Source organism: Myotis yumanensis, unplaced genomic scaffold, assembly GCF_028538775.1.
Source record: "Myotis yumanensis isolate MYYU_CA2020_CCGP unplaced genomic scaffold, mMyoYum1.0.hap1 SCAF_10, whole genome shotgun sequence".
NCBI classification, from domain to species: Eukaryota; Metazoa; Chordata; class Mammalia; order Chiroptera; family Vespertilionidae; genus Myotis; species Myotis yumanensis.
The window spans coordinates 73,974,214-74,001,674 of NW_027223761.1; positions in this window are offsets into that span (position 1 = coordinate 73,974,214).

The window sequence follows — 27,461 nt, forward strand, 5'->3', positions numbered from 1 at the left end:
CAATGACAATCATATATGTGTATCAAATTCACATGTGGTACCCCTTAAATTCACACACTCTTATATGTCAAATATATTTCTTTAACAAAAAATACATATTAGAAAAATAGTAATAAACTATCCTATATAATAAAAGCCTAATATGCACATTGTCCCCTTTGGCAGTCGTTCGACTGGGAGACAGGGAGTTAGACTGCTTGCTAGGGGGCAGTGTGGCACTAGCAGCAGGCGGCAGTGGAGGCGCTGCCGGCCCTGATGGGCCCCAACAAGAGTGGAACTGTGGTGGGATGGTGGAGCAGGTGAGTGGGCAGCACCAGGCCAAGGCCAGTGCAAGCGGGGCCCGATTGCCCCTCTGATCGCTGGTTAGAAATAAGTTAGAAAGAGGTTAGAAAGAGGCTTGTCGAATATACTTTTAGAATAAGAATCTATAAACTGAGAAGAAAGATAAACTTTAAATAAACCTTGAATATTTAAATATTAATGAATGAATTGGTTAGAATGCTTCTTTAAGAGAGGAGAAATGTCCCATGAAAAGGTGTGGTAATGAAGAAGTACAAGGAAGTTTGGGCAGAAAATGTTAGTAGTTTTGTCTGAAAAATGAGTGTATATTGGTCTATCACAAAGCTATTTTCTACTAAGAACAAATTTAAGTCAAAAACACTTTACTAATTTATTATACATATGTTTGTGTTTTTCTGTAATCTGCTACCAGGCTATAGGCTTTAATAGAAACAATAATACTTTTCATCTCTATATCCTTTCCTGCGGGCAATAGGGGTTTGTTTATAGGAGGTTTTAAGAAGGAAAGAAATAAGCTGTTATCAATATTTAGGAAATATAATTTTGCAAGTAATCAGAAGGACAGAAAGCATACAGACTGGAGGCAAAAGTCCAGCTACGAATTTTCTGTAGTCAAAATATTTTATGTGGTAGGAACAGAGAGGAAGAATGAGACTCCATGGAAGAAGAACTGACACAACTCAGTCAACTGACTGTGGAAAACCAAGGAAAGAGGGAAGGAACTTCCAGTCTGTACAAATGGAAGAATACTGATTTTATTTGTAGAAACTGACAAGAAGCACTTTGTACCATGTGATACCACAGTGCTCTGATTTTTCCACCTTCATACTCTGTATTACAATTCATAATCAGTTCTGCACTCTCTATGGTTTAATATCCACACCAACATGGCACTTGCACAGATTTCTCTATCTCTGATGGATGACCCCGTACTCTCATAGTATCTACAGCCAATGACACAATTTTCAGTAATTACGATCTGGTGGCATTTTGTTTGTTATTGTGTTAAATGAATGGTTTACTTATTTTTCCAAATAGGCTATAGGTTTCTGAATGCTAGGAAAGTGTTGTCTAAATTCTGAGTGCTAAATTTAATCTTTGATATACTCTATTGGGCTAAAATGAATCTTAATCAAGATTCATTAATCAATGAATATAAATAAATAAATAAATAATGTTGTCATCACCATACCATGATACAGATATTTCTAGAGTTCCTTAAAAAAAAATGTATTGATCTTTAGAGAGAGAAAGAGAGGGAGAGAAAAACATCGGTATGAGAACAGAACAGCTGCCTCCTGCACACCGCCTACCAGGGATGGAGCCTGCAACTCGGGAATGCGCCCTGACCAAGCATTGAACCTTTCAGTGCACTGAAGACACCCAGCCAACTGAGCCACACTGGCCAGAACTAGAATTTCTTAACTGTTAAGAAACTAAAATGACATAAACACTTAGAAATGTTAGCTTTACTGAATTTTCCAAGTGTGCTATAAATTCCTAACTATAGCTAATGTTCACTTCCATCATTCAATTTGTTTTCTGCTTCAGCTAACTTAAATTTATTCTCTAGAGTGCTTGTAGTTTGAGTAGCCTTTTCACTGAAATATAAAGGTCAAAGAAAAGGGAACATATGTAATACTTTCAAAAATAAAGATTTTTAAAAATACGTATAATAAAAGCCCATCTGAAATTGGGTTAAATAATGTGGAAGTTTTTATGTGACATTTGCTGATGTCACACTTAATAAGATAATAGCCAAATTAAACAAGAAGTGCTGTCTCTTTCATTAGGAGTGAGGACTCCTTTTAGAGACATCTTGTCAGAGATGTCCTTATGTGTTATTGAACAAAATCACATACCCAGCCCTAAATCAATTATTTCGAAGTGCAGTGGGATCACCATGATTGTCTTAGAATCATCGTGATCTACCATCTATTGTTTCAAATGGCATCCTTTCTCCCTCATGCATGTAGAGCGCAGGGTGATAGTGAATAAATCTTGGTGATTTTAGAAAGCAGAAGGGAAAACATAGATTTGTGGTAGCTAACCAACACGGGAAACTCTAGAAGTTCTATACTGCTGATTGATCACGAGGAACAATTTTCTTTTGTTAAAAGTATTAACTAATTTTTGTGCAAAAAATTAGATTTGTTATTTTTGTATAGCATATGTAGTAAGATTTTATATAATAAAGTTAAGAAACAATATAAATAATTAAACTTTCCTTAAGAATATCACAGACATCACAAAAGATCAATTCTCACATATAATAAATGCAGAGGCCTGTTAAGATATTACATGGTATCCCAGAGTATTCTCTAAAAAAATGCAATTTTGCACACATTGTTTATAATGTTATACTAGAGGTCCGGTGCACAAAAATTTGTGCACTCGGGGTAGGAGGAGGGAGGGGGGGTCCCCCAGCCCGGCCTGTGCCCTCTCGCAGTCTGGGACCCCTAGGGAGATAATGACCTGCTGGCTTAGGCCTGCTCCCGGGTGGCAGAGGGCATGCCCAATCCCTAGGTGCAGCCCCAGGTCAGGCTCAGAGCAGGGCCGATTGGGGAGTTGGGGCACCGCCCCCTGTCATGCACAGAGCAGGGCGGATTGGGAGGTTGCGATGCCACGCTCAGTCATGCTCAGGGTAGGGCTGATTTGGGGTTGGGGCACCGCCCCCTGTCACACTCAAGGCAGGGTCGATGGGGGGGTTGCAGCACCACCCCCTGTCACGCACAGAGCAGGGCCGATTAGGGGGTTGGGGTGCTGCCCCCTGTCACTCACAGAGCAGGGCCCATCAGGGGGGTTGGGGCTCCGTACCCTGTCACACAGAGAGCAGGGTCGATCAGGGGGTTGGGGAGCACCCCCCTGTCACACACAGAGCAGGGCTGATCAGGGGGTTGAGGAGCTCCCCCCTGTCACTCACAGAGTAGGGCCTATAGGGGAATTGGGGCACCGACCCTGTCACACACAGAGCAGGGCCAATGGGGAGGTTATGGCTCTACCCTGTCACACACAGAGCAAGGCCCATGGAGGGGGGTTGGGGAGCTGCACCCTGTCACACACAGAGCAGGGCCAATCAGGGGGTTGGGGCACCTTCCCCTGTCACGAACAGAGCAGGGCAGATAGGGAGGTTGTGGCCCCGCCTCCTGTCACACACAGAGCCGCAGGGCGATCAGGGGGTTTGGGCGCTGCCCCCTATCATGCTGATCCCGGTGCCGGGAAGCCTCGCGGCTCAGCTGATCCCAGTGCCGGGAGGCATATTACCCTTTTACTATATAGAATAGAGGCCTGGTGCACGGGGAGGGGGCTGGCTGTTTTGCCCTGAAGGGTGTCCTGGATTTGGGTGGGGGTCCCCACTGGGGTGCCTGGCCAGGCTGGCTGAGGGGCTGAGGGCCGTTTTCTGGCTGGCGGGTGACTGAAGCTCCCAACTGCTCCTTTTTTTTCTTTTTTTATTCTGGGCCAGCTTTAGCTCTGAGGCCTTGCTGCTGAAAGCCGGTTTCTGGCCTTTTGTTTACCTTCTGTATTTGATACAATGTTGCGGTCAAGCTGGCTGAAGCCCGGCTGACTGAAAGCTGGTTTCTGGGGTTTTGTTTAGCTTCTATATTTGCAACATAGTTGCTTAGAGTTGCAGCTGAGAGGCCGGCAAGTCAGGCGGAGAATGTTGGAGTCCGCCATCACTGGAGCAAGCAAGCCTCCCTGTTCGCTTCAGTGCATGGCTGCTGGCCGCCATCTTGGCTGGCAGTTAATTTGCATATCACCCTGATTAGCCAATGGGAAGGGTAGCGGTCGTACGCTAATTACCATGTTTCTCTTTTATTAGTGTAGATGATGACAGTTGTAGGAATGTTGCAGGAAGGCCTGAGAGATGTCAGGGCTTTATTGACTAACTTAGAATGATTTTTTATGTTAACATGTAAAAATACATATTACTTTTTTTGTCCTTAGATCCAGAGACAGAGGAGCATTGATCAGATGGTCAAACCTCAGAGGGAAGGTAGGAGAGGGGCAGTGAGGGGGAGAGATCAACCAAAGGACTTGTATGCATGCATATAAGCCTAACCAATGGATACAGACACCAGGGGGGTGAGGGCATGAGTGGGGGTGGGGTGGGCGGGAAGTTGGGAGAAGGACATATATGTAATACCTTAATCAATAAAGAAAAAAAAGAAACATTTTCAAAAATGAAATAAAAAATATTATCATTGTCAAAAAAAGTGTAATTTCATTAAACTGACCTGGCTGATGAACTTTTTTCCCCCCCAATTTTCATTTTACCTAAACTTTCTACAGCATTTGACTCATTACTCCCTTTTATTTGAAACTTTCATCCTTTGCTTTCTGTAACATTAACCTCCATGATTTCTAAGATTGTTTATGAGGGGTGACATTTGTCACTTGATAAAATGATAATAATTACATCAACATGCAAATTTGTTTTGGAAATTCTTTAAGATTATTTATTCATGATTACGAAGAAAAAAATTCCAAGTATTTCAGCAGTAATACCTATCTATCTATCTATCTATCTATCTATCTATCATCTATTACTGTGTCTATATATTAATCTTGTAATCATAGCAAATACATGCAGTCATTTTAGGCTCTAAATTCAGTCTATATTTTTCTACTTATATTTTCTCCCTTCTATTCTTCTTTTATAAGAGAAGATAAACATCCCTAAATTATTGAAGCTAAACAGAGATTCTTGGGAAATACTCTGGTGGACTGTCATCCCTCACACAACTCTTTTATTCAGCAACACACCCTTTTACTTGCGACCTAGTTATTAGCTCTCTTATCTTTGATAATACAGAAGGTCTCTGACGTATTGTGATAACCTTAGGATTTTTCAACTTTATGATGGCGCAAAAACAATACACATTTAGTAGAAATTATACTTTATATTATAATATTTTCCTGGGCTAGATACACAGCATGATACACTTGTGATCCTGGGCAAAAGCAGTGATCCACAGCTCCCAGTAAGCCACGTGATCATGAGGTTAAACAATTGATACTCTACAGGAAACTGTGCTACCAGCATTTTTTGAATATTGTATTTCTGTTTTCATATCCCTTCACGTCTACAAAAGATCCATCTTTGTATTCTATTTCTGATGAGAAGAGGGAAGTAGTCACCCTTGAAATGAAACTCAAGATAATTGCCCAACTGTAGACTATTGTGAGTATTCTAAGCATGTTCAAGGCAAGCTATGTTAAGCTATGATGTTCAGCAGACTAGGTGTATAAAAGGAATTTTTGACTCACAATATTTTCAACTTAAGGTGGATTTATTGGGATGCAACCTCATTGTAACTCAAAGAGCAACTATATTGAGTTTTGTCCTAATTTAAATATCCTTATATTTTTAAGTAAGATAAGACCAATAAACATTTATGGAGGGTGGGGAGAGGGAATCTTGGATATAAATCATGTGATAGATATTGATTCTTTGTTATATTAGAACTAGAGGCCTGGTGCACAAATTCATGCACCATTGGGGTTCCTTGGCCTGGCCTGCGGGATCAGGCTGAAACTGGCTCTCCGACATCTCCCAAGGGGTCCCAGATTGAGAGAGGGTGCAGACCAGGCCGAGGGACCCCACCAGTTCATGATCGGGTGCTGGGGAAGGACACGGGAGGTTGACCAGCCCAGGAGGGACCGCAGGAGGGCTCCAGGGTGTGTCTGGCCCATCTTGCTCAGTGGCAATAGGCCGGACCCCAGCAGCAAGCTAACCTACTGGTCAGAGCGTCTTCCCCCTGGTGGTCAATGCATGTCATAGTGAGTGGTTGGGTGGCTTTAGCATATCATTAGCATATTATGCTTTGATTGGTTGAACGGCCGACCAGATGACCGAACACTTAGCATATTAGGCTTTTATTATATAGGATTAGGCACCAAGTTTTTTCCTTCCTCTATGGTGGACATAGAAAATGGCTTCTTCGTCTTCCTGATTTTTTGAAAGTCAGCTTCAGTTTTGATAATGGGAATTGTCTGAGGTATGTGAGACATGATAAGCAATCCCTCTGGGAAACTCTGCCAAGTTTTGCATTCACTTGTAGGGTTTGGCCTTGCTGTATGGCTTGGATGGGATCTGTATCAGCAAATGCTTCGTTTATTTATGGAAAATGAGGGCCTTCATTTTAGGCTGCTTTAATTTCTGCATTTCTTTTCTTGCCATTGTGAAAGCAGTAGCAGTTTGTGGTTGTGGTGTTGGTGTGGAGAGATGGTTGAAGATTTTTACTTGTAGAGTTTAGAGACAGACACGAAGGGTAGCTGAGATACTAAATGTCTACTACGCATTGGAACAGTGGTTACTAGAAATTCCAAGGGCTAACATGACCACCAAGTCTGAACAGTTGGATGAGAAATACCATCTTGTCAGCAGATGACTGGTAATTGCCATCAAGTCTGACTGTAGTCTATGTGAGGATGAGCTAATCATCTTGACATCCAAAATCCGGGTAAGGGAAGGAGAGTCAGCTTAGGCAATGAGAGTAAGTGAAATCAGGTGCTGACAGTTTTATGGCAGCAGTTGGCCATTCATCATAATTAATGAGAAAAACCAATGATTGTTCCACTGTATGAACAATGCAGTGGATGTTCCTGTTTCTGACAGATCTGACCGCCATCGGCATCATCACATCCACAAAGGCCCAAATTGAGTCAGTTGGAAGGAAGAAAGACAACTGAAAGTTACATCTACAGAGGGAATAGAGAGATTCCAAAACCAGGCATAAAATATGTACACATACTTTGAAAAATATCTGTTATATGTATTCCAACCCAGCATTGAAAACTAATTTTTAAATAATTTAAAATTTGATAATATTTACTGAGTCTATTATGTATAGCGCTGACTTAAGAAACCTGGGACACCTTCCTGTCCTTGACCAAATCATAATAGTAGCTACAATTCATTGAGAACTTACTGACAATCACTATGCTGAAAGATTGACACTCATCATTTCATTTATACTTTAAACAACTCTATGAGGTATATACTATAATTATTCCCATTTTACATAAGAAAAACCAAGGCTCAGAGGGCTTAAGAAACTTGTCAAAGAAATTTGCCAAGATGCATAGCTAGAATTCTTATCCATGTTTAATTCCAGAGCCCACACACTTAACCAGTTTGCTACATTGCTCAAATGGTTTGAGAGAATAATGTTAAAATCAAGTCAGATTTGTTTTTTTCTAGCACATGAACTGTTTTCTCTTTCAACTCCTATGCAAATTCTCTTATAAGCTCCTAAATATCTACATTTAAGTGGAATTTAGATTCAAAGGTAATCACTGGTCAAGGTACTTGACAGCAATCTTGCCAATTAAGCAGCAGTCCCAAGTGTAAGAATGTTGTACTGCGCAAAAACCCGTGCTGTATTCTCAACGAGCTTGCAGCTGCTGGCATGGGCATCATTAGAATCTAGGGAAACGACTGTTTCCTAGCAAACAGCAACAAAATGCAAAGCGTAGTATGTCAGGAAGTGAAGACATTTGAAAGAAAGTTAGCGAATAGGAAAGCAGTTGGTGATAAAACAAGTGGAATCCTGCCTGAGGCTCAGTGTCACAGTTGCTTCTGAAAAAGAAGTTGGGTCTTTGGGGAAATAAATGAACAGAAGTTTCAAATAAGATCCCTATTTTACTTTGGTCTCTTGCTTGTTTTAGTGTGTGTGTGTGTGTGTGTGTGTGTGTATTTGCACAATAGAATTCTCTGTTTCATGGCTCTTTCTGACTTCCCTTAGGTAATATGTCACTTAAGCATGTGCCTAAGCTTTTATTTTTCTCAAAGCAAGACTATAATAGTTCTTCCCTGAATTACAAGGTTGCAGGTTTTATAACCTGAGTCCAGTAGAGAAAAAAAAAGTATTGATTTTTTAAAAAATTTAGTGCCCATTTAAACTTAAATACCTCTTTTTCTCCCTTCTTATTCCTTCATTTTTGCTGTGAATACTATGCAGGCACTAAATGATTTCAATAGAGTTAATATTTACAGTTAATCTCCTTCTGCTGATATTTATCCCAGCAAAGAAAACATGCTGCATCCCTCTCTGCTTTTCTTCCCCCCACACCCCTCTGCCACCATGATTTATCTGACAAAGTTCAGTCAAGTTTCTTGTGATTGGTGGTAAAGATCTTAGTCACTTCCTACCGCGGAACTTAATGCAGACTGTAAATAACCCGATTCACTTTTTAATTCATTCTCTCTAAACACCCTCAGCTCACTCCGTGGAAACCTGTTTTGGGTCCACACCTCTGTGTCAAGCTCCTGGCTGTCCTTTCCCCTTTAACACAGCAGCCCTTCTAATGACCTTCCTTTCTCTCCCTTTCTGTTTGTCAGCCAAAGTCTTAAGGAGCAGGAGGCTCTCATGGGCTCCACTGCCTCTGCTTCCATTCATTCCTCAGCCTCCTGCAGTTTGATTTTCCCCCCAGCCATGCAGGTGAAGCAGCTCATCGAAGCTCAACAATGGGTTCCACCCAGTGAAAACTTTCCAATATTTATAATTTCTGGATTCTATACATTACATTCTGTTGAAAATATATATATTTTTCAAAGTTTCTATTTGCTGATGTCAATATCTCTGTGCTTCTATACTTCTGACCAGTTATTCTGTTCTCTTGGTGAGATTCTCCTCCTTTTCACACTCTGTTATTCCTTTTGTATTGTTATCCTTAATCTATATTTGTCACTCTACATATTCCCTTTGTATAATCTTATCTATTTTCATGATTTAGCTAATATATATAAGTAATAGATGCTCCACAACTCACAGCGTGGTCTTCGTATCAACCACGTCACACATACACAGCTCTTATTATGTGCAGAGTCTGTCAAGAAAGTCCAATTTGGGACTGCTTACTACATCAATCCCTTTAGGTCTTACCACTGCCCTCCAAGACAGGGCCATCATTTCTTTCAAAAAAACTCAACCTCGAAGAATGCAAGTGCATTTTCTAGATTATATTGTTAGATAATATTGTTAGATATTGCCAAGACAAGATTGAGGATGAGGTTTTTCTGCTTCCAAAATCCGTGATCTTTCATGATCAGTTTTACCTTCCTAGTCTTTATGCTCAAAAGGCTTGCATTCTTCCTGAGTAAGTGGAACATACAAAAGACTGGCATTCTAAGGCTTGTTGAGTCATAAACTTCCCTTCACGGATCCTAGCACCCTGCTGTCCATTACAACTTTCAAACTTTTTTTCTTTTTTGCCATGGAAATGGTAAAGAATTATTCAATGTTTACAAAATCTTAAGTCAGCTCATGTGTCCATTATGTCATAAACCCTTCTCTGGGTCTTCCTGCTAATATTTAGTGTCCTTTCCCAATTCTAAACTATGATGACCATTTGTTTTCATCCCAAGTTCTAGAATGGTCTATTTTGTGACTCCATTATTTCTTATTTTGCTGGTAGAAGTAAAATTAGAAGCTTGAGGTAGTTAAAGACTTAGGCTTTCTTGCAATACATTGAAAGGTATTAGCAGAGAACTACTGCTCCATAAATATATTCTTAATTTTGTTGAATTTAAAATTGAACTAAATTGCTTTTTGACCTCCTTTAATGTTGAAAAATGGGAGAAAAGGCTTAGTAATGTAAAACTATAATACTTATGTGCACTGGAAAGCAACAAATGATTGATTATATAAGTCTGAAAGAGGAAGTGTTTTCGCAGCTATTCCTAGCTCAGTAAATCAAAAATAGCTTGCCAGATGTGACTCCCAGTTTTCTATAAAATTCATCATTTTCTATATGCATTCAAAAAGCAGAGAAAAATTTTATAGATAGCAACATCCAAAGAAAATTATGCCTGCCTTGGTTCCTTCCTTCCCTCCTTATGTCTCCTCCTCCCTCCTATTTATCTATCTCTGTTGCAATATCCATCTGTCTTTATGTTAGTACTAGAGGCCTGGTGCACAAGATTCATACACTCAAGAGGGTCCCTCAGCCCGGCCTGTGCCCTCTTGCAGTCTGGGAGCCCTCGGTAGATGTCCCACTGATGGCTTAGGCCCACTCCTAAGCCTGCAGCTGGACATTTTTAGTGCTGCTGTGGAGGCAGGAGAGGCTCCCACAACCACCGCTGTGCTCGCCAGCCTTGAGCCTGGCTTCTGGCTGAGCAGCGCTACTCCTGCGGGAGCGCACTGACCACTAGGGAGCAGCTTCTGCATTGAGCATCTGCCCCCTGGTGGTCAGTATGTGTCATAGTGACCGGTCGTTCCACCATTATGTCGATTTGCATATTGGCCTTTTATTATATAGGATAAAACACACAAGAGCAAGGACATTGAGCTGACTTAAATATAAAAATGATTTTTATGCCGATTCAATATCAAAGTGTTGAACCTGGTGACTTTTGAGGTCTTTTCCAGCTTTAAGATTCTGTAATTTTGTTAATATAGCATTGTTAGTAACCATATACTGAATATTCAACAAAATTTAACTCCAGTTTAAACTTAATGGCTCTCAGAAGTAGCAAGCTCAGCTTTGCAGTTAGCCTGTCTTCTCATTGCCCCTATACTATGAACATTTACTTAGTCCTTAGATGATAGCCCCTCTATCCCTACACAGTCCCTTGCCCAAACCTCTACTTCGCTTTAGTTACAAGAATACATATCTCCAAAATAATATTTTCATTTCAAAATCACCCATAAAACTATTTCGGCTATTTACATTATCTTAGAAACCTGACCATACAAATCATAATTTAACACACAACCTGCTTGCTTATGCTCGCAGACATGGTCCACAGCTATATTTTATTACAGTGAATTTCAGAACTTTGTGTTTGTAACATTTATGGGAGACACTTGAAAAATACAGGTTTCTAGTCTCCATCTTAAAAATTCTTGTCTAATAGTTTTTGGGGAAAGCTGAGGTATATGAATTTTTATTAAGCACTCCATGTGGTTCTGATGCTGGTGATATTTTCTCTGGAACAGACTTTGAGAAACTCTAGTTCTTACCATTTATTCTTGATAACTTTTTTATACTATACCTTAAATAATTTAACTTTAAACACAACAAAATATTAAATATCACTGAAGTAATTATAAATTTAGAAATTGATTTGTGTGTAGTGACATGATACTCTTCTGAATATATATTTCAACCCCAAATTATATGTTGAAATTTGCATTGAGAAATCACATTGAAATACTCTTAAAATGGTTCACAGTCTTTTTGATGTTAAGGTCTTAATTGATAAGCTACCTGTAATCATTATATTACATAATTACTAATAAATGTGCTTGTTAACAATGGATCTCTCTGGAACCCTTATGTAAACAGCCATGAGAACATATTCTAGGATTCCACCTTCCAAGATAAAGTGCCTTTAACAACATCATTTGGGCAATTCTGGTTCTAAATGCTACCAACTGGGATCCAAGAGAGATCTGTCTTATTGCAAACATTGGCCCATAGAAAATCATACTACATCATGTTTCTGTTTTACTTTAAGGCTAAGATGTGGTGTATTTATTTCAAATAGCTCAATATATCAAAACATAAGTTCATTAAAAAACGATAAAAATAACTTCTATCAGGTAAGATTAAATGAATACAATCTTCAAATTAGAAATAACCTTGGAGGGTATCTGGTCTCATTTGTTTTACAAGCAAGGGATTTCCCCTCTGTAATCATCTATTCTCTAAATTTTCCCAGATACAGGAAGATATTTTTTTAAGTGATCTTTTCTTCTAGTGGACGTCAATAATTATCATAACTACTTTTCTTATATTTAACCAAAATGAACATTCTTATACTTTTCTAGCTTGAATTTATTCTGGAATAATCCTGCTCGCCATTTCATATGACAGCAGAGGAAGAGGCAGGCTTTGAGGGTGGGTTGAACTAACTTACATTTTTTCTTCTGTGATAGCTGTTTGAAATGTATTAGAAATTCTTCCCATTTAATCCCCATGAGAAAGGCATTATCCTCTTTTCTCTCATTTTATAGAAACAGAGACTGAGTCTTGGAGAAGTTAAGCAACTTGTCCAGGGTTACAATTTATAGGAATGGGAGTCAGACTGGAGCCTAAATTTACCGTCCAGGTCATCCTTTTAACAACCTAAGTTTTCTAATGTATTGACTGCTGTCATTCAACCTCAACTTTATGTACATGGATTGTGTGCCAGACATACTACTAGTAAGTACTGAATATATAGTGATGAACAAATCACATGGTTTCTGATCTCAAAAAAGAAAATGTTGGTGATGCAGATGTATCATTTCTGACTTAGTCAGAACCACCCTAGGAAAGAGCTTGCCTACTCAAATCAAGCAGACAGCGTGAGATAGTTCGAGTTATGTCTTCCAATTGAGCCCTGGGGTTCCCATCTATTTGAAAGCCAAGCAGTGATTGTGGTGCACAGAGTTTACTGTCTGGCGGCATAAATCCTCCCCCACTGCATATGTGCGTTCTTACTCTGTGAGCCATTTCCCTGATGAACTGCTGTTCTTCCAACAGCTCGGGTTTCTCAAGCAATTATTTCACTCAACAATTGGCTTTTTAAGCTCAATGATTCTCATTTCCACAGCATGTGTTTGATGAAAACAAAACACTCTCACACCACATCTTTCTAGCAACATTGTGCCAGTCAGCCATCTTGGTCAGCACATATGTTAGATGCTCGTTTGGCAGAGGGCACAGCCCACGCATATGCTGAACTGTCACTTGCTTTGGCGTGCGTTTTGCAATATATTCTACACTTCTAGCATCTTTTTGCTTGCTGATGTGCCAGCCACAATACAAGATTTTAATTATTCAAGATATTATGCATTTCAGAATAATCATGACAGTCAAGGAATAAATGTTGACATGCAACTTTCCACTTAAATGTAAATAAAGTTTGTTACAATTTGATCTTCAATTTCAAATATATTACAGATAAAATACCATTGATGTATTAAGAAACTAGAGGCCCGATGCACAAAATTCGTGCAAGGGACTCAGCCCTCGCAGCTGTGGTGGCTTGCCTTGGCCCTTTCAGCCCTGGCTTCATCTGGAAGTTTGTCTGGAAGGACATCTGGAAGGTCGTTCAGCTGTCTGGTCTAATTAGCATATTATGCTTTTATTATTATATATAGATACCATTTCTCACTTATACACAGTGTAGACTTGGATAAATTACTTATTCTTTTGGGCCAGCATTTTCCTAATTTATTAAATAAGAATTTAAGAAAAGTTTGTTTAGAATTTTAGAAAAGTTTTTATTATATTATAGATTTTATCTAAGGTATTCAAAATGAAGTATATAAATTATATTCCATATTAAAGTTGTATAATTAATATTAAATTATTTCATAAGGTAAGTTTTTTTTTTCTAAAATTATATATAGGAGGACAAGAGTGATGCTTTCTATTAAAGTGTGTTAATGGTTATATATTTCAGTGTAATAATGACAGTAAATATTTATATAGCACTTAATATATCCTAGGCAATCCTTTAAGTGCTTTTCACGAATTAACTCTAACCCATCATATGATCTCCATAAGGAAGTTACTAATATTAACCCCCTGTAATAATGAGAAAACTGAACCAGAGAACTAAAGTAACTTTTTAATGATCACAACCAGAATTATTAACCTAAATGCTTGGCCCCTGACTCTATGTTTAACCTCTCTACTATGTTGCATTGCTGCAAAATTTACTAATAAAGTAGCAGAGAGTGCAGCATGATTTGGTTACAAAGCAATTTAAGATTTACTGAGGTCTATTCTCTCGAACATAGGGGATCTTGGAGGAGGGCCTAAAATATCTCAAAATCAAAACGTTGGAATAAAAATAATTCATTTTTATTTAGCAACAGCCTAAGTGCCCATCAGCAGATGAGTGGATTAAAAAACTGTGGTACATCTACACAATAGAATACTATGTTGTGGTAAAAAAGAAGGAACTCTTGCCATTTGCAACAGCATGGATGGAACTGGAGAGCATTATGCTAAGTGAAATAAGCCAGTCAGAGAAAGATAAATACCACATGATCTCACTCATTTGTGGAATATAGAGAACAACATAGACTGATGAACAGGGATAGATCCAAAGACAGAGAAACAGCGATCAGACTATCAATCCCCAGAGGGAAAGTAGGGGAGGGTGGGGGTAAGGGGAAGAGATCAACTAAAGGACTTGTATGCATGCATATAAGTCATACCAATGGACACAGACAACAGGGGGATGACAGCATGAGTGTGTGTGTAGGTGGGGGAGGTTGGGGGTTAATGGAGGAATGAGGACACATTTGTAATATCCTAACCAATAAAGAAATTAAAGATAAAATAATAATAATAATAATAATTCATTTTTTACCCATGCTCTCAGAAAATGGCTGGTATTCTAAGTTTAGGTACTTGTAATTGAGTAATTAAGATCTATTCTACTTTATTGAAATGGATAAAATGTCCTTCTTTTGCAATTCTGCAGTTATAAATACTAGAATCTAAGATCAGATGAATATATTTGAACTCATTATCAAATATTTATTTTAACTTAATGTTTTGATGTTATCCAAAGAGCACTAAAACTTCTATATGCTGGTATCTTTAACAAGATTAAAAACTGAACTAGGTAGTTTTCAAGTCTCCTTCTAATTTTTCGGTAGTGTATGAACATGGCTCCCATATGAACTATGCCTCTAAGAAATTATGTAGCCCTCCCCCATTAATTTTGAGATGATCACTTTTGATAAATTAAATGTTGCCCAAGTAAGCTTATATGACCACTTAGACTAGATCAGTTATCCAGCAATTTCTGCCTTGGCCTCTTGTATACTTACTCTTGGATCCCTTAGGCATTGTACAAGAAGTCGAATTCTGCCCTAGCCAGTTTGGCTCAGTAGATAGAGCTTCAGCCTGTGGACGAAAAGGTCCTGGGTTCAATTTCAGTCAAGGGCATGTGCCTTGGTTGCAGGCTCCTACCGGCTGCAGCCCTGGTTGGTGCTTATGCAGGAGTCAACCAATCAATATGGTTCTCTCACATCAATGTTTCTCTCTGTCTTTCCCTCTGTCTTCCAATCTCTATAAAAATCAATGGAAAGAGAGGGAAGCAACAGTGACCAGGAGCACAGCCACACCAATACAAAGACTAGCCTCAGACACTACCCTGGACTCATGCAGGGAGCTGCTTGCCAGCTGTAACATGTGTGGGGCTACCACCGTACCCTGGAATTGAGTGGCACGATACTTCACCAAGGGCTCCCAGATATCTGTAGTGAGAACCCACCAGAGACACATTCCCCACTGCACTTCCTAACCTGCAGGCTGGGACCCAGCATCTAAGAGGTTCACAGTGAGTGCATGCCAGAGAGACTCCCACACCTCAAATTCTCACTGGGAGCCCGGAACCAGCATCCCAGGATCCTGTGCTGACAGGGCTGCTGTAGTGACATAGAGCCACCTGGAGACCACCCTGACTCCATCCCGTGGTCAGTGCTGCCTTAGCAACTGGGAGTCTCATGGAAACCACCCCAACCCTGGCCCCAGGTCAATGCTGCCCGTGAGACCCTGAGTGAAATGCAGGCCAGAGAGGACTGGGCCCTGACAGGGAGTCACACACCAGAGAAACTGTGCATGTGCCTCCGCTAACCCCAGACATCTGAAGCAGACAAAGGAGGGACCAGATCCATGAGAGAAGGGGGTACAACCAAGAGCAGAGTCAATAAAGGTATGAGACTCAAGACAGACTCAGCTTATGGGATAACGAGTCCAGAACCACTCGACTGCTGGAGACTTCAACCTCTCAGACCCCAATCAGGGTGCCCAGGGCCAGAAAGAAACAGCAAAAATGGGGTGACAAAGAAATAACACCTCACCCCAGGAAAGAAAAGGAGGAATATCGATAAAAAAATGAAAGGAAATGGAGGCAAGCAATATGACAGAGAAAGAATTTAAAGTAATGATCATAAAAATGCTCAACCATCTGGATGGGAAATTCACCAACATATATAAGAATCAAGAGGAAATGAAGAGTGATATAGCAGCAATAAAGAACATAATGGAAGGTTTCAATAGTAGAGTAGAAGAAGCTGAGGACTGAATCAGTGAGTTAGAAGACAGGGTAGAAAACACCCAGCACTGAACAGGAATAGGAAAAAAAATTAAAAAGCAGGAGGAGTGTATAAGGGAGCTTTAAGACAACATGAAACTAAGGAACATATGCATAATAGGGGTGCTAGAAGAACAAGAAGAGGAACAGTGAATAGAAAACCTATTTGAAGAAATAATGACAGAAAACTTCCCTGACTTGGGGGAAAAAAAGTCATACAAGCACAGAGAGTCCCATACAGGATGAAAAAAGACCCACAATTAATTACAATGGCAAATGTTAATGACAAAGATACGTAATTACAATGGCAAGAATTAAGGACAAAGAAAGAATCTTAAGGGCTTCAAGAGAGAGACAGAGCATTACCATTCAGGGATCTCCTATTAGGTTATCAAATGATTTCTCCACAGAACACATCAGGCCAGAAAGGAATGGAATGAAGTATACAAAGTGATGCAAAGCAGGGGATAGAATCCAAGAATAGTCTATCCATCAAGGCTAACATTCAATTTGAGGGTTAAATCAGGAGCTTTGCAGACAAAAAAAGGTTAAGGTAGACTTCAAAGTGAAGATAATAACAAGAGATAAGGAAGGCCACTTCATAATACTAAAGAGATCTATACAACAAGAGGATATAACTCTGGTAAACATATATGCACCCAATACAGGAGCACCCAAATACATAAACAAACAAATAAACAAACAAAAAACCTTCTGGAAGATATCAAGGGAGAGATCGAAAGCAATACATTATTGGGGAATTTAATACTTCATTGACATCAATTGATGTATGTAATACTTTCAATAATAAATAATTAAAAAAATTAAAAAGTGAACATTCTGGTTACATAGTTATCCTCAAGTTGCTTAGCCAGTTAAAGACAAAATGAGCTGTTTATAAAAAACACATTTATTGGAGTGACATTGGTTAATAAAATTTTGAGTGTAAAAAAATTCTGAAAACACTAGACTAAATAAAGTTTAACAAGATTCATAAAAAAATAAATAAATTAAATAAAAATAATAATCAATGGAAAAATATACTGGGATGGGGTGGGGGGGGGGGGGAAGCCCGATTCTCCTCCTGAAAAGAACTTGTGAAAGCTAGAAGGTGAGGGTCTGAGGTCAGACTTCTGGTTGACCCCAGTAAGATTCTAGGCATGTGAAGGAAGCCTTCTTGGACTCTCCAGACCAGACCAACTGTCAGCTAAATACTACTGAGTCAATATTAGTCATTTGAGTGCCTCCCAAATCATGATATATAATACAATGGTTGTTAATTTAAGCCCCTAGGTTTTGTCATAGTTACCTAAAAAGAAATATATAATTGAGAATTTGAAAAATAAATGATTCAATGCATTATAGAGTCATCACTTCATTATTAGATTGCATTTTAGTGTATTCAACAATGGGCCCTGGTCAATGTGGCAATGCTGTTGAAGTCCAGTAAAGGTTTCCAGTGAAACAGTGAAAAGCCAGCAGTGAGTCTGCGGTCAGCACTAATTCCAACCTCAGCAGCCAGTAAACAGACTTTGTGACAAATCACTCTTTGAACCTGATCAACAATATGGGACTAATATTCCCTCTCTCATAAAGGATTGGATATCACATTAAACACATATGAGATCATTGTTATTAACAGTTGTTATGGGTTGAATTGTACCCCCCTCCCAATTGTTATGCTGAATTCTTAACTCTCACTCCCTTAAAATGTGACTTTAATTGGAAATAGGGTTGTTGCAGATGCATTTACTTAAAATGAAGCTTATTGAATTAGGGCTGGCTCCTAATTAAATATGATCGATGCCTTATAAAAAGGGAAAATTTGAAGATAGACACACATAGAGAGGAGCTGAAATAAGAGGATAAGGGAATCATTGCCATCTACAACCCCAGGAGAAAGCCCTGAAACAGATCCTTTTAGCAAAGGCCTCAGAAATAGCCAGTGCTGTCAACAACTTGATTTTTGATTTCTTTTTTTTTATTATTTCTCCATCCTTCGTTATTTATTATTATTTTTTTTTTATTGTTTTATTCTGTGAGACAATGGTCTATAAGTCACCTAGCTTGTGGTACTTTACTAAGGCAGCCTTAACAAACTAATGCAGTAGTATTGCCACGCCCATATCTAAACTCACAGTGACAATCTTTCCCACGAGTATCCAATGATTCATACAATCTGAAACGCTCATTTCAGAAAAATGGTCTGTGTGTTATTAATTTTTACCAAGCTGTAACCTACTTTAAGAAAATTTGCATCATAAAATGATAATGTAGAAAGCATTATTTTAAAGAGTTGTCAACATCTGAGGGTTGTTGACATATATATATATATATATATATATATACACTAGAGGCCTGGTGCACAAAAATTTGTGCACTCGGGAGGGGGGCGTCCTTCAGCCCGGCCTGCGCCCATTCACAGTCCAGGACCCCTTGGGGGATGTCCAACTGTTGACTTAGGCCCACTCCCCGGGGGATCAGGCCTAAGCTTGCAGTCAGACATCCTTCTGGCAGCCCGGGAGACCTCGGGGATGTCCAACTAAAGGCTTAGGCCCCCAAGGGATCGGGTCTAAACTGTTAGTTGGACATTCTTAGTGCTGCCATGGAGGTGGGAGAGGCTCCTGCCACCACCACTGCCCTGGCCAGCCATGAGCCAGCTTCTGGCTGAGTGGCATTCCCCATATGGAAGTGCACTGACCACCAGGGGGCAGCTCCTGCATTGAGTGTCTGCGCCCTGGTGGCCAGTGAGCATCATAGCAACAGGACATTCTGCCATTCAGTAAATGTGCATATTAGCCTTTTATTATTACTACTAGAGGCCCAGTGCACAAAAATTTGTGCACTCGGGGGGGGGGGGGGGGTCCCCCAGCCCGGCCTGTGCCCTCTCACAGTCTGGGGCCCCTCGGGAGATAATGACCTGCTGGCTTAGGCCTGCTCCCGGGTGGTAGAGGGCAAGCCCAGTCCCTAAGTGCAGCCCCTGGTCAGGCTCAGAGCAGGGCTGATTGGGGAGTTGGGGCGCTGCCCCGTCATGCACAGAGCAGGGCAGATCAGGAGGTTGCAATGCCACCCTCAGTCACTTTCAGGGTAGACTGATTGGGGGGTTGCGGCGCCACCCCCTGTCACGCACAGAGCAGGGCCAATCAGGGGGTTGGGGCGCTGCTCCCTGTCACTCACAGAGCAGGGCTGATCAGGGGGTTTGGGCGCTGCCCCCTGTCACTAACAGAGCAGGGTCCATCAAGGGAGTTGGGGCGCTGCCCCCTGTCACTCACAGAGCAGGGCCCATCAGGGGGTTGAGGAGCTCCCCCCTGTCACTCACAGAGTAGGGCTGATAGGGGAGCTTAACCTCCCCTGCCAATGGGGAGGTTATGGCTCTACCCTGTCACACACAGAGCAAGGCCTGTGGAGGGGGGTTGGGGCACCACCCTCTATTACCCACAGAGCAGGGCCGATCAGGGGGTTGGGGCACCGTCACTGTCACACTCAGGGCAGGGCAGATGGAGAGGTTATGGCTCTACCCTGTCACACACAGAGCAGGGCTGATCAGGGGTTTGGGGCACCGCACCCTGTCACACACAGAGCAGGGCCGATCAGGGGGTTGGTGCGCTGCACCCTGTCAAACACAGAGCCGCAGGGCAATCCGGGGATTGGGGAGCTCCCCCCTATCAGGCACAGAGCAGGGCTGATCAGGGTGTTGGGGCGCCTTCCCCTGTCACGAACAGAGCAGGGCAGATAGGGAGGGTGTGGTCCTGCCCCCTGTCACACACAGAGCTGCAGGGCGATCAGGGGGTTGGGGCGCCTTCCCCTGTCACACTGATCCCGGTGCCGGGAGGCCTCGCTGCTCCGCTGATCCTGGTGCCGGGAGGCATATTATCCTTTTACCATATAGAATAGAGGCCTGGTGCATGGGTAGGGGCTGGCTGGTTTGCCCTGAAGGGTGTCCTGGATCAGGGTGGGGGTCCCCACTGGGGTGCCTGGCCAGGCTGGCTGAGGGGTTGAGGGCTGTTTTCCGGCTGGCAGGTGACTAAAAGCTCCCAACCGCTCCTTGTTTTCTTTTCTTTTTTTTCTTTTTTTTTTATTCTGGGCCAGCTTTAGCTCTGAGGCCTCACTGAAAACATGGATACAATGTTGCGGTCCAGGGCTGACTGAAAGGCGGTTTTGTTTAGCTTCTTATTTGCAACATAGTAATAGTTGCTTAGAGTTGCAGTTGAGAGGCCGGCAAGTGAGGCAGGGAACGTTGGAGTCTGCAGTCCCTGGAGGAAGCAAGCCTCCCTGCTCACTTCAGTGCATGGCTGCCGGCCACCATCTTGGCTGACAGTTAATTTGCATAAGGATACACTGATTAGCCAATGGGAAGGGTAGCGGTCGTACGCCAATTACCATGTTTCTCTTTTATTAGTGTAGATATAGGATGTCCCTATTTCCTCCCTTTTGCCCCCTCTACCCAGCTCTTGCCTCCCACTTCTCTCTGGCCATCACCATACTGTTGTCTGTGTCCATGGGTTGTGCATATATTTTCTTTGGCTAATCCCTTCTTTAAATTCACTTCTTTAAATTTTTATTTTCAGATAAGTGCTTATAACTGCACTATTATATATTTTCTATTATATCATTTAGAATTAAGATATTTTTTAATTGAACCCTTGTAAATTTTAGCACAATTTAATAAATTATGCTAGAAGCAATTAGGAGATTTTTCATGTAATGCATATACATTTCAATTAATATTTTATTAATTTTTAATTTTTAATATTTTAATTTGAAATAATCTCATACATGTAAAAAAAAACTATAAAATACTACAGCATATTATATGTACCCTTCACCCAATTCTTTAGGTGTTAATAATTTAAACATAACCATTATACAACTAACAAAATTTGGAATATATTTTTTCATAATCTCTTTAATGTTACTTAATCCATTTACTTTGTTTTTGTTAATCTTCATCCAAGGATATTTTTCCATTGAATTTTAGAGAGAGTGAAGGGAAAGGGAGAGACACATTGATTGGTTGCCTCCTGCACATGCTCTGATAGGGACTAGGGATCAAGCCAGTACATGCCCTTGACTGGAATTGAACCTGGGACCCTTCAGTCCACGGGCTAATGCTCTATCCACTGAGCTAAACAGGCTGCAGCTTGATTCATTTACTTTTAATTTATATGTGTCTTTATATATAAAGTGGGTTTTGTTTTTGATTCACCCTTGAGTCTTGCAGCAGCAAGGCACAGCCAGCTGCTGGGGGCTTCTGGGGTGGACATGCCCTGCCACCATGGGACCCACCAATCTCGGGTCCTGCGGTGGCAGGGCACGGCCGGCTGCTGGGGGCTTCTGGGGCGGGCGTGCCTTCCCCGGCAGCCGGCCTGCCCTGGATGGTGGTGCGCTGGTGGTTAGCGCTGTCCTGTCCTGCCTGCAGTATGCAAATTGGCCTCCATCTTTGTTGGCGGTTTATTTGCATATTGTGCTGATTAGCCAATGGGAGGCGTAGCGAAGGTATGGTCAATTACCATGTTTGTCTATTATTAGATTAGATATATATATTTAGAAGAGAGATCCTTAGCATCACTTAATTAATTCAAGTTACAATATGTGGACAATACTGGGGTTTTTATCAGTACCTCATTTTATAAAGGAGCATTTCAGGCTAAGTTTGCAGGGCAAAGCAATCTTTTTAAAAATATATAATTGATGCTAGCATTTAATATAAAACATATCTAGTAGGAATAGACCAGGGAACAAATTAATTCCAAACAAAAAAATAATCCAATTTGTCACTAATTGTAATAACAATTGACAGAAAGATTGTACAGCCTGCTGTCCTCATACAAACAGTGAAATTGCCATGGCTGTGACAACTCAACGACATGAATACAGTAGCTTGATTTAGCATTTTTACATCTATGCATTAAGGAAAACCCTGAGAACAATTGAATACTTTAATAAGGTGCATTTTCATTCACTCTTGTTTTAAATGATCAAGCACTGTATATAATAGCTTCATTGTCACATTTATTTTTGGGAAAAAGTCAAAATACATATACCATGTGACAAGACTTTGAAAACCTCATTTTATCAGCTAAGAAGCACACAAGCAGACTTCTGATTTAGGGATGAATGTATGCAGAGATTCCACAATGGCTTTCAGCAAACAATTCTGGTGTTTTTCATTTTGAAGTTCATCTACTAGATCTTAACCTAAGTAACTTTCTTTTTCTTGCCCCTTCAGAATGGAAACAATTAAATTTATAACACAAAACCATCATTTTTTGCCAGGAAATGAACTTAAAGTTTTGATCTTTAGACTTCTATTTATAAGATTAAAATGACCAATACAATTTAATTAATTTATTCAACATATATGGTGAAGTATTGAGGTATAGGTTGGTGTTCAGAGAAAGCCTCTGGACAGACATGGATGATATAAAGGAACCCACCATGTAGTTCTAGGTAGTGAACTTTGCAGGTGAAGAGAATCTATACTAATAAAAGGGTAATATACTAATTCGACCGGGTCGACCAGACATCTTCTGGTCATCCGGTCCTCCTTCTGGACAAAGCCATGGTGGTGAGGGCCGAGGTAGAGGCAGTTAGGGGTCATCAGGCCAATGGGGGAGGGTGGTTAGGGTCGATCAAGCAGGCAGGCAAGTGAGTACTTAGAAGCCAGCGGTCCTGGATTGCGAGAGGGATGTCCGACTGCTGGTTTAGGCCCGATTCCTGCGTGTCCAATCCCTAAACCAGTAGTCAGACATCCCCTGAGGGGTCCCATATTGGAGAGGGTGCAGGCCGGGCTGAGCAACCCCTTCTCTGTGCATGAATTTTGTGCACCAGGCCTCTAGTATTAAATATAAAGTCTATGAGGTGAAAAATGCTTAGATATTTGAAAATGAACATGATGGGAAGTTTGTGGCTGGAGAATGATTGAGGGTGATAATGCCATGGGGGGACATCAGAGACATGGACTGAGGCCAGATCATGCATCCGACCTCATCCTGCATCATCGACCTAATTATTATATTTATTTAACAACTAGGATACAGGCATTTTATAATATTTATCAGCTGTTAACATTGCAAAGATAAGAAAGATCCCTAGTACTCCAAAGGACAAAATAATTCATTATTATTTAATGAGAAACCTCTTATGAGATCATTTCAGTTGTGCCACTAATTTTATACTAGTGGGCAGCAGCTCAGTTAACACATACTGAATTCATTGTCTCTATCTTTTGAATAGGGGGTTGGATTACATTATTGTACATATTTTTCAACTCTGGGAATTGATGAATACAGATAATGATCCTTCTGTAGATTGAAACAATAATCTAAATCCAGCAAGAAGTATAGGAGGAGTAAGTGGAGCCACAGTGGTCTTTACATTTTTAAATTACATATAAGTTGAGGGAGTGTTAAAATACTCTGAAAATACCTGGAAGTTGTAACTACTGTTAGGTTTCAGAAAATAGTATGTTCATGAAAAAGAAAATCACATATCACAGATATCTAGTACTCTCTGATTTAAGGCGTTAAGGCTCAGTTTGTATCTAATTTTTCAATTTCTCTAATGCAGTTAATTTCTTTATGACATTCTCAAATATTTCATTTATTAAAAGACACTGTAGCCCTATTATGTTTTAAAGTTATAATTCATGTGCTACAAAATTTAACCTTTTAAGTTTAAAATTCAGTGGTTTTAGTATATTTACAAAGTTGTGCAACCATTACCACTACCTAATTTCAGAATATTTTCATCCACTCAAAAAGAAACCTTATGCCTATTAGCAGTCACTTCTATTCCCCCTGTACCCCATCCCTAGGCAAACATTAATCTGATTTTTGTTTCTATAAATTTTCCTACTATGGACATTTCATATAAAAGGAATCAAATAATATGTGGCAATGCTTTTATTTAGTTCCTTTCACTTGGCATGGTTTTCAAGGGTCATCCATGTTGTAGCATATATCAGTAACACATTCTTTTTTAGCTGAATAATATTCCATTGTATGGCTATCATGCATTTTGTTTATCCATTTTCCAGTTCATGAACATTTGCATTGCTTCTACTTTTTGGCTATCTACACTAATAAAAGAGAAAGATGCAAATTGACCGTACCTTTGCGACACCCACCAGCCATTCAGGAGTGAGTATGCAAATTAACCCAACAAAGATGGCGGATTAATTTGCATGCACAGGCACCTAGTGGCCAGGGGTGGGGCAGGATACTTGAGTCATCGCCATGGCCACAACGCAGGTGTTCTGCACCACTGCAGCTGCTCCAGGCCTCTGGTCAGCGTGGAAAGGCAGAAAGGCGGCTCTGGGCCAGAGCAAAGGCAGTGCCAGCAGCCAGGGGAAGGGAGGCACATTCTTGAACGAATCTTCATGCATCAGGCCTCTAGTTATAAATAATAATATAAACACTTATATACAAGTTTTTGTGTAGACAGGTGTTTTATAGGAGTAGGATTACTGAATCACATGCTAACTCTATACTTAGGTTTTGAGGAACTGCCAAACTGTTTCCAAAGCAGCTGCACCATTTACTTTCCCACCAGCAACATCTGAGGGTTCTGATGTTGCCACATCTTTGCCAACACTCTAGAGTATTTCTGAATTAATTAGACTTGTTTTGGGAGAGAGGAGAGGTGAAAATTTTTCAGGTCACATGATATTGGAATTTGAATGTAAAGAAATTTTAAATGAACTATTTTTTTAATTTTTATTGAATTTATTTGGGTGACACTGGTTAACAGAATTATACAGGTTTCAGGTGCAAAATTTTATAACACATTACCCTTACACTATATTGCGTGTTCACCACACTAGTACCTGGTAAATGCTCTTTAGTCTAGCTGTTTATAAAGGAAGTCTCCTTTAAGATAAGTGCAAAGAAGAAAGGCATATGAATTTTATTATAGATTCTTATCATAGCATATTTTTATTTGTAATATATTCAGAATACCACTTTATACCTTTTTTAATAATTCAGAGACATTTTATGTATCTGATATCCTATCCCAGGGAAAGACAATTTATAGCTGATGCCTATCCTGTCTCAGAATGAATGGACATGACATGATTGTGTAAATATAAAATGATGAAACAGAACTAGATTGGCACCTAGTGCTAGACTCAAAGCAGGAGTGAGAATGTAGGTTAGGCTTGACTGCCGAATGGCATTACTATGTCCTTAGCAGGGGTTCTCAACCTCTGGCCCTTTAAATACAGTTCCTCATGTTGTGACCCAACCATAACATTATTTTCGTTGCTACTTCATAACTGTAATGTTGCTACTGTTATGAATCATAATGTAAATATCTGATATGCAGGATGGTCTTAGAAGACCCCTGTGAGAGGGTCGTTCGACCGCCAAAGGGGTCGCGACCCACAGGTTGAGAACCGCTGCCTTAGAGTATTATACTCTTTTCTTTCTCAGGTATATGATGGGCATCATGAAGAGAAAACCTACCAAGAAGCTTCCACAAGCGTGAGTGACCCTGAAAAGGCAATCTTGCGATACTCAAAACTCCAGAAAATAGTTTTGGGGACATTTGAAGAATAGGTAACTAGCTCCCTGGGATGAAATAAGAATTTCCATCAGTGTTTCAATCCCCGGTGGGGAGGGGAGGGGGTGTGTGCAGGAGGCAGCCTATCAATGATTCCCTCTCATCACTGATGTTTCTATCTCTCCCCCTCTTCCTTCCTCTCTGAAATCAATAAATACTAATTAAAAAATTAAAATGTGAAGTGTTGTTTGCTTCAGCCAAGTTTTAATGCCCCATGAGAGCTGGTTCTGTTCTGTTCTGTTCTGTTTGCAAATTCTGGGCTTCCTGTTAGGTATTTAGGTGCTAACTACTGTCAGGCACAGTATTTTTGGCTTTTAACACCCTGCATGAAGCTCCAAGTGATCCACCTGTCCTTTGCTTGTGTTTGTCTCTACAGGCCTTGGCTGCAAGCAGGTGGGGTCATCTGCCCTCTTTGCCTAGCTGGTTTGGCTCAAAGATAGAGCATTGGCTTGTGGACTGAAACGTCCAGGGTTTGATTCCAGTCAAGGGCACATGCCTGGGTTGCAGGCTCCATCCCCAGTAGGGGGAGTGCAGGAGGGTGTCAGAGAGAGAGGGGAAAAAAAGTTATCTACAAGGGATTTCCCATTAGACTATCAAATGATTTCTCAACAGAAACACATCAGGCAAGAAGGGAATGGAATGAGTAAACAAAGTGATGCAAAGCAAGTACTGAAACCAAGCATACTCTATCCAGCAAGGCTCTGTTTCCAAATTGAAGGTGAAATCAGGAGCATCTCAGACAAAAAAAAAAAAAAAAAAGGCTAAGGGATTTTAATCGCCACCAAGCCAGCAATGCAAGAAATGCTAAAGGGAATGTTGTAAAAAGAAGAAATAGAGAAAAAGGAACACAGGCATAAAGAATAAAAATGGCTACAAATAAGTACGTATCAATAATAATCTTAAATGTAAATGGATTAAATGCTCCAATCAAAAGACATAAAGTGGCTGAATGGATAAGAAAACATAACCCATATATTGGCTGTCTACAAGAGACCTACCTCAGAACAAAGGACTCACACAGACTAAAAGTGAAGGAAACAAATTTTTTAGGCAAATGGAAATGAAAAGAAAGCTGGGGTAGCAATACTTATATCTAACAAAATAGACCTCAAAGTGAAGGCCATGACAAGAGATAAGGAAGGCCACTTCGTAATACTAAAGGGATTGTACAATAAGAGGATGTAACTGGTAAACATATATGTACCCAGAACAGGAGCATCCTAATATATATATATACATATATATATATTTCTGGAGGATCTCAAGGGAGATATTGACAGAAATGCAATCATAGTAGGGGACTTTAACACCCCACTGACATCAGTGGATAAATCTTCTAGACATAAAATCAGCAAGGAAAAAGCAATCCTAAATGACGCTCTAGAACAGATGGGAAGAATTGACATCTTCAGAATATTCCACTTCAAAGTTACAGGATATACATTCTTCTCAAGTTCACATGGGACATTTTCAAAGATAGACCACATGTTAGGAAACAAGCAAAGTCTCTATAAATACAGAAAGACTGAAACCATAGCAAGCTTCT